The sequence below is a fragment of the Monopterus albus genome, unplaced genomic scaffold, assembly GCF_001952655.1.
Source record: "Monopterus albus unplaced genomic scaffold, M_albus_1.0 scaffold122.1, whole genome shotgun sequence".
Lineage (NCBI taxonomy): Eukaryota > Metazoa > Chordata > Actinopteri > Synbranchiformes > Synbranchidae > Monopterus > Monopterus albus.
The window spans coordinates 1,102,788-1,115,167 of NW_018128002.1; the positions used below are offsets into that span (position 1 = coordinate 1,102,788).

General features: G+C 40.3%; 1 protein-coding gene across 3 annotated transcripts in view; it reads left to right on the plus strand.

The window, feature by feature from the left end:
* Window positions 1-11,986: 11,986 nt before the first annotated feature.
* Window positions 11,987-12,380, plus strand: part of tjp3 (tight junction protein 3) — a 24,708-nt gene continuing 24,314 nt past the window's right edge. For all 3 annotated transcript variants that reach the window (XM_020612310.1, XM_020612309.1, XM_020612308.1), the window contains exon 1: window positions 11,987-12,198. The gene's annotated coding sequence lies outside the window, so the exon portion shown is untranslated. The remainder of the gene's footprint in view (window positions 12,199-12,380) is intronic.

The window sequence follows — 12,380 nt, forward strand, 5'->3', positions numbered from 1 at the left end:
ATCCTGAACATGCTCACAACAGTGGAGATGACAGCATAATCAACAGCACTGTATCAGCAGTGGAGTCCCGATACGTTCTACAGAGGAATCATTGAGTCTGTTCTCTGCACCTCCATCACTGTCTGGTTTGGCTCAGCAACCAAACAGGACAAGTACAGACTTCAGCAGACAGTCAGGACTGCAGAAAAGGTCATTGGTGTGAGCCTGCCCTCCATGGAGGACCTGTACACCTCATGGGTCAAAAGGAAGGCAGAGAGGATCACTGCAGACCCCTCACACCCCGGACACAATCTGTTTGAACTCCTCCCCTCTGGACGGTGTTACAGGTCACTGTGCACTAAGACAAACCAGGCACAGGCACAGTTTCTTCCCCCAGTCCATCACTCTGATGAACACTTAGCCCACAACGGTATGACTGGACAATAACCTTTAAATACCTGTAAATATACATTGTACAGATTATAGAGACTTGTATAGGTCTCTAGTTCTTAAGTACTCTTTTATTCCTATTTATCTTATTTCAATGAACATTCCTTTGTCTGCATTCTTTACTGTCTGTTTATACTGCTTATTCCTCATTGTTTACATTGTTTGTTGCTGTCAATGTTGCTATCAATACTGCTTTTTTGTTATATGACACAGCCTTATGCTGGTTTACTGTTTACTTGCCCCTTGCATAGGGATATGTACATGTGCTTTGAGAGCCGATGTAACTGTCTGTTTATACTGCTTATTCCTCATTGTTTACATTGTTTGTTGCTGTCAATGTTGCTATCAATACTGCTTTTTTGTTATATGACACAGCCTTATGCTGGTTTACTTTTTGCACATTGAGAGCCGAAGTACCTGAGTCAAATTCCTCGTGTGTCCATCACACCTAGCCAATAAAGCAGATTCTAATTCTGATTCTGAAGTTCTGCGTTCGGCCATTCCACTTTCACGATAGGTTATCAATTTCCTCGGCCAACAAATGGTTTCGCTTACCTAAAACCATAACTGGAAACGTGTTCTTTGGTTTTCCAGACTCCATGACCCTGTCCGGTTATGTTATACGTCTGTAACAATATGTCTGTATATTTATATGCAATTGCAATAAACTGTTGAATGAATGACCAAACACCAAAATTCAAATAATGGCATATGAAAAAAATTAAATAAATGAATAAATGTAAAAATGCAAATAAACAACTGCAACCAAAAAACAAATTTAATTACTTCAAGCAACTCCTTCAAAGCTGCTATTTTAGAGATGCTGTTCTAGCTTTCTCAATCCTACCTGAATTTTGAACATAAATGTGCATATAAGTCTAGATGAATAGATACAACATGTGCCACTTAACAAATATAAAGAAAATAGATTTTTATTTTGAGCTGTTCTCTCCTGCTCTGTGCTTATTTATACGTCATACATGTGGCTCACACAGAACCACTGAAGGGCGGGGGACGCGGGCTTTTCTTTTGGGAGGTGGAGCTGCAGCTCAGAGCCAGCTGCTACTTCCAGTCTACTGAGGCTCAGGCTACAGAGCACACCGCTGATAGACTAGATAGATTAACCTAAGCTGAAGTAAGATGCCTCACATCCTCCCCTCCTCTAACAGCACGTCTTAGTGTTAGACTTGTTAGACAGATACACACAGAGAGCAACTGCTTCCCTACAAGCCAACTACAGTAACAGAGAAGATTTACCACTTACAGGTTTATCACCACAGCTATAATTACAATACTCAATTTATATACACAAGCCAGCCATCACACGACAATTCGCACTCCACAGACCATTGCAACAGAAAAAAAACCACAAGACCACCACCTAACCACTAAACACAAATCTATAAAATATAAATGGCACAAACACTAAACTTATGATAACTACAACTGGAACAAAGTAATATAGTATATAGTTATCAATACGCCGGATTCTACCACCGCCCACACAACATGCACGCGCCCTTACATACGCAGTTAAAACATTACATACATACATATGCATTCACGCACACACACAGTGGACACACATACAAAGAACAAGAACCACGCATGCACACACACACACAGAAAGGGTAGACCACACCCAAAGGCAGCCATCGCAGTATAACACAATATATATTCAGTATATTGTCAGTATTTGTTCAGAATAAATAAGCCTCCAGTACAACACAGTATATATTTATCTTGAGCAAGCTTTTATACGTCATACACCCATGAATCATCATTCAGCATACACACACACAGCAGCAGCATATGCTCTGTCCCTACACAATCACACCCTGCTCAAGATACAGAAATACTGTATCTTTAAAAACACATTGAAGTCTGGACTTTTATTAAATAATTTTACAAAGCGCTTTTAAGTGGGATTTCTCTGTGTTGGCCAACAAACCATATGACCCGTGCCCATAAGGGCAGGCCAGGCTAGTCAAACTGATCAAATCTGACTAATGCCCAGCGTCATACACCCCGCAGTTAAACTAATTCAATTTATTGCTCTCCAATCAGTTGAGCCCACCAAACCACTTTGAAACCCAATCTTGACTGTGAGGACGCAAGTCCGTCTGCTTCTACAGAAACTACTATAATTTCATCTGTCTACTTAACATTTTGGTGGTCTTGGTGTGTGTGTGCCTCCTCTCTGTGCTGTGGCTGGAGGTCTCAAAGCGGGTGTAGAAGGTGTTGAGGTCATCCGGCAGGCTGTCTGTGAAGCTGATGATGCTGGTGGTGGTCCTGTAGTCTGTGATGTGCTGCAGGCCTTGCCACATTTGTCCAGAGTTGGCAGTAGAATAGAAGCCATTCAGCTTCTCTCTGTACTGCTTCTTGGCTGCTGCGATGGCTTTCCTCAGTTTGTACTTCGCAGCTTTGTACTCTGTCTCATCGCCTGAGCTGAATGCATGAGAGTGCAGTATGTGGCGTACCTGACTGCTTATCCAGGGCTTCTGGTTGGGGAACCTCCTGACTTGTATGGTGGGCATGATGTTGCTAATATAGGTACTCAGCATAATCCTGAACACTGACAGAAAAGTCCTCCAAGGTGCCTGCAGCTTTAAACACATCCCAGTCTGTCTGGGCAAAACAGTCCTGCAGGGTGCCTTCAGTCTCTGGGGTCCAGAGTTTAATTTCTTTGGTGACAGGGTTTGTTTGTTTCTGTCTGTAAGCTGGATACAGGAACAAAGAAATGGGGTCTGAGCATTTGACTTGTTTACACCTTGTATGTAACATACAGGGTGTAAACATGATCCAGAGTGTTCTTGCCCCAGGTGGGAATGTTCACTTGGTTGGTGTTGGTAATATTTGGGAAGTATATAAATTGCACTGGTCAAAGTTGCCTGCGGCAATAAATATAGTGTCAGGATGTGCTGTCTCTAGTGCGTGGATGATGTTGTGGAGTTTGCTGAGCTGTCGAGGGATTAGCTCTTGGGCTAACATACACAGCAGCTAAAAACACAGCACTATGCTCTCTGGATAGATAGTAGGGCCGGCATTTCAGCAATAAAAACTCTACATCTGGCGTCTTATCATTGTTGTTATCATTTTATCAGTGCTGTTGTAGGCTACTGTTACTAGTGTTATTATGCACGGTGCATGTATTCTTATGTATTCTGCAGTGTTTCTAATGTTGTTAACATTTTCACATTGTTGTACAATTAACTGTGAGTGACTGATTACACCACCAGTGATTCTGTGTACACAATTATTGAGATTGTCATCTTTTACAGGGATCAGATTACATGATGCAACACTAATCATGACAATGTGAGAAACATCTCCCTGCTAAGTTTTGTTCTAATCCTGAAAACCGTATTTTAATATATATATATTTGCACCTGTTTTCACCTCGTTATAAGCAGCTGCCCCCCCACTGGAAAGCTGCCAAATTGTTCTTGACTGCAGACTTTCCAGCATTTATTCTTGACACCTGTGAGTCCTGATTTTGACCCCGGATAGCCTTGACCACCGATTACTGCCTTGCCCTCCTGGTACTGATTGTGTCCCTTGTATCAACCTTCGGACTTCCCTCTCTGACCTCTTGTTTTTGGATTCCTTGGCTGTGTTTTTGCCGGCATTGAACTTGGACTGTTGCTTGATTTGGAGTGTGTCTTTGGGACTACTGCAGTGTCTGCTCTTTACTGTAAATTATAAAGTGGGAACTAGCCACGCATATATTATCATGTTTTCACATTATAATTGAGTCCATCATTAACATTGTTGGTAGCTTTACTGGCCACCCCTGACATTACAATCTGGCCAACACGGACTCAGCCAGCGAGCAGCACACTTACTGGAGAGTTAGGATGGAGCAGGCCTTAGCTTACCAGGGAGCAGCCCTGGGCCAGATCCAAACTGATCTGCACCGGTTAAGTCATGAGGATGCTGGCCGAGACTCCCCAGGAGCAGGTGCTTCCCTAACTCCAGCAGTACAGGAGCCCAGACTGTCTCTGCCAGAGCAATATGGAGGAGAGATGGGAGCGAGTAAGGCATTTCGCACACAGTGTGAGATTCTTTTTGAAATGGAGCCATCAGCGTTTTTCACCGAATGGGCAAAAGTTCTGTCGCTACTAACCAGCAGAGCTAGACAATGGGCCATGGAGGAATGGACGGCAAGAACAGCCTGCTGCAACACTTTTGCTAGGTTTGGAGCTGAACTCACACGGGTGTTTGATCCATTGTGCTATGACTCTGCCACTTCCCCTTCAGTGATGACGTGTCACAGGGCTCCCAGTCTGCAGTCGATTACAGTGAGGAACAGAAGTATTTGAACACCCTGCGATTTTGCAAGTTCTCCCACTTAGAAATCATGGAGGGGTCTGAAATTCACATTGTAGGTGCATTCCCACTCTGAGAGACAGAATTTTAAAAAAAATTTCAGGAAATCACATTGTATGATTTTTAAAGAATTGATTTGTCTAGCACTGCTGAACATAAGTATTTGAACACCTGAGAAAATCAGTGTTAATATTTGGTACAGAAACCTTTGTTTGCAATTACAGAGGTCAAATGTTTCCATCCCAGGGCTCCCTCCTTCAGACAAGCTGCTGGAGAAGAGAGCAGAAAAAAGCACACGGAAACACAGAGCCTAATACATTTATAGGTTTTGGGCTAACCCCTTACACAGATGAAGTCGTCCAGCAGACTCCATCTCTTATCTAGAGCTCCACAGGCTTGGAGCAGCTGCGTATTAGTCATAACAAAATAAAGAATTCCATGTGCGTGTATGCGTGATGTGTAACTAAAACATTCATTCAGACATAATTCTTACACAAGATTAATACAAGAAAACAACTGGTGTCAAGGTACACTTTTCAGAATCCACATTATCTTCTAACCTTGAAGCAGAGCACACAAGAGCAGACTTTGAATCTTACTAAACTGCATTACTAACACATTAAAGTCTAATAATTATCTGACTAATTTATTCATTTCTAACAGATATCAGTATTTAGGTCAAGTGTTTCATAAAACCTGTGCCATTTCTCTTCCTCCACATAGACCCTATGATTGTGCTATCAACCTACTGCCAGGTGCTATGTCCTGTTAGGTAATTTTTTAGTCAGATAGATATTGGTTAGATATTTGTTGTATTAGAAATGTTTAGTGGAGACAGGATGTCTAGCTCAGGCTGTTAAATGCTTAGTCATTCTCATGAGTTTTTTGCAGGGTGCATATGGCCAAGGACAACTAGATAGAAAAAGTTTGCAGGCAGGAGGATTATTGTTATTATTATGATATGTGTAACCGTAATTGTAATCATAATATTTTCTTATGTGTAATGTCATGACATGTCACTAGAGGTCATGTCAGAATGTTCTTAGATACACACCACATAATCAACATTCACACACATTGATTTTCTTCATGTTTTGACTATTGTTATGGTCAGCTCCAAAGCTGGCATATCAGGTGACGCCACGGTTTGACGTCCCTGTGTAGTATGGGGCTAGCCCAACCGAAGTGATAAAAATGTATAGGCATTATGGTTCAGGGTCTTTCATTCTTCATCTGCCTGCGCGCAGTATTGGAGGTGGAAGTTACCTGGACGTGTAATGTTAATTTTACCTGTGATTCTTTGAATAAACCAGCACGGTTATTTTTTATATATCCAAGTGGTCCGCTTCGTCTCTCTGAGTTCCTGGTTAAAAGAGCCGGAATAGCTTTCAATAGCTTTCAGTCCCCTAGGGGTCATCTGTTTTCCTTATCCATCCCTGAACAAAAGGCTATGACAAACTATATTACGGAGGCCCAGAGGGCAGGGTTGATCCGTCCCTCCTCCTCCCCGGTTGAGGTGGGGTACTTCTTCGAGAAGGATGGGGGGGCTTAGACCCTGCATAGACTATCGCAGGCTCAGTAAGATTACTGTTAAGAACAGATATCCCTTGCCGCTCATGTCCTCTGCTTTTGAACTACTCCATGATGCTAGGATCTTCACCAAACTGGACTTAAGAAACGCCTATCACCTGGTACAAGTAAAGGAGGGCGATGAGTGGAAAATCGCTTTTAATACCCCCTCTGGACACTATAAGTATATGGTCATGCCATTCGGGCTCACTAACGCACCAGCGGTTTTTTAGAACCTGATTAATGATATACTGGGAGATATTTTGAACAAATTCCTATTTGTATATTTAGACGACATTCTCATCTTTTCGTCCTCTGAGTCACGTCAGAGTAGTGTTACATCTGTTGCAGAATAACCTGTATGTTATAAGCTCTGTTTCATTTACAAAGCTTCTTGTGTGGCTCCTCTACCAAGCCACGCTTGTTTTTCTGTAGGGGCAGCTTTATCTTGAATTTCTTTGATTGCCTGCAGGCTTAACTCTTTTACATGTACATGACCGCTGTCAGCGGATTTCTGGACCATATGTTTTGCTCCTGGAGCAGGACCTGTGAGGCCCTTGGTACCGGTACTGAGCCCCTCGGGCTCCGGCCCTGTGGTTTCGAGTACTCGCTTCACTGGGCTCCTTGAGCTCTGACCCCGAAGGTCACCAGTACACGTCATGACGGAGCCTCTAACGCTCTGATCCCATGGATCCTGATATTGTTATTATTATGATATGTGTAACCGTAATGGTAATCATAATATTTTCTTATGTGTAATGTCATGACATGTCACTAGATGTCATGTCAAGATGTTCTTGGATACACACCACTAATCAACAGCCACACACATTGATTTTCTTCATGTTTTTGACTATTGTTATGGTCAGCTCCAAAGCTGGCATATCAGGTGACGTCACGGTTTGACGTTCCTGGGTAGTATGGGCTAGCCCAACCAAGTGATAATATTGAATAGGCATTATGGTTCAGGGTCTTTCATACTTGGTTCTGCCTGCATGCAGGATCGGAGGTGGAAGAGATCTGGACGTGTAATGTTAATTTTACCTGTGATTCTTTGAATAAACCAGCACGGTTATTTTTTTTATATAATCCAAGTGGTCTGCTTCGTCTCTCTGAGTTCCTGGTTAAAAGAGCCGGAAGAAGCTTACATGAAAATAGCTTTTATAAGCAAGGAAAATAAAGGTATGAAAAATAACTAAAAGAAAATGAAGAACTGAAAAGTAACAATGGTATGAGAGGTAACTAAAGCTTATAAAGTAACTAGAGCCTTTAAGAATCAAATCTTACACCAGACAGAGAAAAATAAAACTGTGATCAATTCAGGACTTAGGGGCTCACCACGAGACCCAGACACACAAAAACATTTTGTATGATTACACAAATTATACTGCAGTTTAAGAAGAAGGTGTTAGAAATTAATAAATTAGTCAGATAATTATTAGACATTGTCTTAGACTTTAATGTATTAGTAATGCAATTAAGTAAGATTCAAAGTCTGCTCTAGTCTGCTCTGTTTCAAGGTTAGCAGTAAGCCATGACACCAGTTGTTTTCTTGTATTAATCTTGTGTTGGAATACCATGTCTGAATAAATAAGTGAATGTCTTAGCTACACATCATGTGACAACATCCACACACATTGAGCTACCTTATTTTGTTATGACTAGGTAACACGCAGCTGCTCCAAGCCTGTGGAGCTCTAGATAAGAAATGGAGTCTGCTGGACGGACTTCATCTGTGTAAGGGGTTAGCCCAAAACTGATAAATGTATTAGGCTCTGTGTTTCCGGGATCCCTCTTTTTTCTGCTCTGAAGGAGGGAGCCCTGGGTTGTGTTCTGTAATCCTTTTACATATATAAACCAGCACTAAAATCAAGAAAGACGGACTCCTCCGTTATTCAGATCTGTCCAATAAAAGAACTGGGGTATAACACTAGGTAGAAATGCAGCTGCTCAAAGCATGTGGAGCACTAGATAAGAGATGGAGTCTTTGGACTGACTTCATCTGGGTAAGGGGTTAGCCCAAAACTTATAAATGTATTAGGGTTTGTGTGGCCAGGGACTCCACTTTCCAGCAGCCTGTGTGTGTGTGTCTCTGGAAGGGGGAGCAACCTGGGTCGTGTTTGTAATTTTTACTTGTGGTTAAACTAAATCAGCACTAAATGAAGAAAGACAGACTCCTTCGTTATTCAGAGCTGTCCAATTAAAGAACTGGGGTATTACATTTCAAATGTTTGCACATGTACAAATGGGGTGAGGGCAGTAGCTGCTGTGTTCTTGGTCTTTTGGGTTTGGCAAAGAAATAATGGACATTTGTCTCAAAGAAGATGTCCTGACCACATATGATTCCTGTTTCTTTTGTGGATGGGTCACTGTGCAGCACAGGTCAACTGATGTTAGCAAACAAGGCTGCAGGTCTTCAATTATTTCCTTGTTATCAGTAGTAGACACATTTATGGTGACATCTTTGGGTGTATCACTGCATGAGGTTGTGCTCAAGACACTTGTAGTTAACTATCAGTTGTTAACAACTCCCTAGTGTGCTGTTTGGGTCACTGGTGAACCGCTTTTTTATCAAAAAAAAAAAAAAAGATACGAGTAATTATTTTTTTCAAGCTCAAAACAACATACAGCATATCTGAACACATTTTCAATGACCACATACTGCACCCCCCTACACATTTACATTACATAGAGGATGGTCGTGGTTCAACTTGACCCAGGGTATAACTGATCACACCTCTATTGACCCTAAAAAAAGAAAGTGCTGTCTTTACAATGTATCAACTCACTGTGCATGGTAAGTGTCATTTTTATTTGTGAAATGCTTTTCTTTACACAGTTATATACATAGTTTTTAAATAGTTTAACATGTTTAATGAAAACATCCAAAGTACAACCAAATTGTACAAATTGATTTTTGATCAGATATTAAACTGTTTATCTTCATCTACTGTCACTTTATGTATTGCAATGCTCTATACTATGGTGTTAAGCAGTCTTGCCTCTCTCGTCTTCAGATGGTTAAAACCGCTGCTACTTGTCTTCTGACAAGTACTAGAAAATTTGAGCATATAACACCAGCACTGGCTTCTTTCCACTGGCTTCCGGTCCATTTTAGAATTGATTTTAAGCTGTTGATTTTTGTTGTTGAGGCTCTTAATCGTTTGGCACCATCCTACCTCACTGAAGTTTTCTAAACTTCATACTTTTAAAATATTTAGCTTTATTTTGAAAATCTTGCCCCATTCAAATGAATGGGAAAATTCTACTTCAGCATTCTTTCACATATTTCAGGTATGAAAATGTTCAGGTCTTTAAGGACATTCATGCTTCTCTTCGGAGGTTTCTAAACTTCATACTCTTGAAATATTTCGCTTTATTTTGAAACTCTTGCTTCATTCAAAGGAACAGGTAAATTCTAATTCAGCATAATTTCAGCTATCAAAATGTTCAGCTCTTCAAGGACATTCATGCTTCTCTTCGGAGGTTTCTAAACTTCATACTCTTGAAATATTTCGCTTTATTTTGAAACTCTTGCTTCATTCAAAGGAACAGGTAAATTCTAATTCAGCATAATTTCAGCTATCAAAATGTTCAGCTCTTCAAGGACATTCATGCTTCTCTTCGGAGGTTTCTAAACTTCATACTCTTGAAATATTTCGCTTTATTTTGAAACTCTTGCTTCATTCAAAGGAACAGGTAAATTCTAATTCAGCATAATTTCAGCTATCAAAATGTTCAGCTCTTCAAGGACATTCATGCTTCTCTTCGGAGGTTTCTAAACTTCATACTCTTGAAATATTTCGCTTTATTTTGAAACTCTTGCTTCATTCAAAGGAACAGGTAAATTCTAATTCAGCATAATTTCAGCTATCAAAATGTTCAGCTCTTCAAGGACATTCATGCTTCTCTTCGGAGGTTTCTAAACTTCATACTCTTGAAATATTTCGCTTTATTTTGAAACTCTTGCTTCATTCAAAGGAACAGGTAAATTCTAATTCAGCATAATTTCAGCTATCAAAATGTTCAGCTCTTCAAGGACATTCATGCTTCTCTTCGGAGGTTTCTAAACTTCATACTCTTGAAATATTTCGCTTTATTTTGAAACTCTTGCTTCATTCAAAGGAACAGGTAAATTCTAATTCAGCATAATTTCAGCTATCAAAATGTTCAGCTCTTCAAGGACATTCATGCTTCTCTTCGGAGGTTTCTAAACTTCATACTCTTGAAATATTTCGCTTTATTTTGAAACTCTTGCTTCATTCAAAGGAACAGGTAAATTCTAATTCAGCATAATTTCAGCTATCAAAATGTTCAGCTCTTCAAGGACATTCATGCTTCTCTTCGGAGGTTTCTAAACTTCATACTCTTGAAATATTTCGCTTTATTTTGAAACTCTTGCTTCATTCAAAGGAACAGGTAAATTCTAATTCAGCATAATTTCAGCTATCAAAATGTTCAGCTCTTCAAGGACATTCATGCTTCTCTTCGGAGGTTTCTAAACTTCATACTCTTGAAATATTTCGCTTTATTTTGAAACTCTTGCTTCATTCAAAGGAACAGGTAAATTCTAATTCAGCATAATTTCAGCTATCAAAATGTTCAGCTCTTCAAGGACATTCATGCTTCTCTTCGGAGGTTTCTAAACTTCATACTCTTGAAATATTTCGCTTTATTTTGAAACTCTTGCCCCATTCAAATGAATGGGAAAATTCTACTTCAGCATAATTTCAGCTATCAAAATGTTCAGCTCCTTAAGGATATTCATGCTTCTCTTCAGAATTTTTCTAAACTTCATACTTTTAAAATATTTAGCTTTATTCTGAAAATCTTACCCCATTCAAATAAATGGGGAAATTCCAACTTCAGTATACTTTCAGCTAGCAAAAGCATTCAGGTGTCAAAATGTTCAGCATTTTCAGGGCAATTTTTCAGAACTCAGCATCCATACGCATTTTTTTCAGAAAATGCAATTTTCTAGTTTCAATATGGGGTCACTAATACACAATAAGATAAGCATTCAGATTTACCGATCATATATTTACCTGTCCTTTGAAAGCCTTTTATTTTTGTTCAAAGCAAAATTTAAGGATAACCACCTTTATTGGCAATGTATGTTACACACAAGGAATTTGTTTCTGGTACAGAACCGATGGCAGCCATCTGCGGTTCCACCTCAACTGATGGCTGCCCAAGTGTCTTGCCCTAGGACATTTTGACACGAGGACTGCCGGTGTTCTGTCGAATCTTCATACCCGTCATTATTCCATACCCAAACTGTCTGCGCATGCGCATTAGGTTCTGCGCATGCGCAGTTATGGACTGACTAACCCCACCCCAATCCATCCCCCTAACCCTAACCACTTTGTGAATGGTGGGTAGCACGTCTTGATAGGTAGCAAAATCTGACAAAACACTGGCACTGAGATTGGAACGTTCAACCTGGTTGGGAAACGACTGCTCTACCCAACGCACCACTGTCACCTCCCCAGTAAGATAGAAAATAGAAATATAAGATAAAAGTTATGACTGTGAAAATTACATAAAATATCCTGACGCGCCTTAGAGACAGACGATGTGTTTTCCATGTATGTTTATTTAATGTTTACATAAATTCTATCCCTTATCTCAACCAAAACTGGGAGGAGGATAACAATTCTATTGGATATGTTGCACCCGCGTTGTGAAACGCACCTGTACGTTTGGCCACGCCCCTCGACCTGTCTTCAGGAGGATTTAGGAATAACGTTTCAAAACCATAGAAGTAGTCGACGCGAGGAAGTGAGAGCTGATTTGTGATATTTGATCTCGGACGAGTTGTGTGAGAGTTACGGATAAACTTAGTTCCGCTTACGGAGGGGACCTACACAGGTACGTGTTTTTAGTAACTTCTGTCAGGTGCTTCCGGGTCCACGGGTAGGCTAAAGCATGGCTGTCAGCCTAGTGAGAGGAATGAGAGATACAACAGAAACCTTTTGTTAAGTGAAACCTTTTCATGAAGTCATTTAAAAGCAGATTATACAAGTTTTATGTATGTATGTGTGTGTATATAT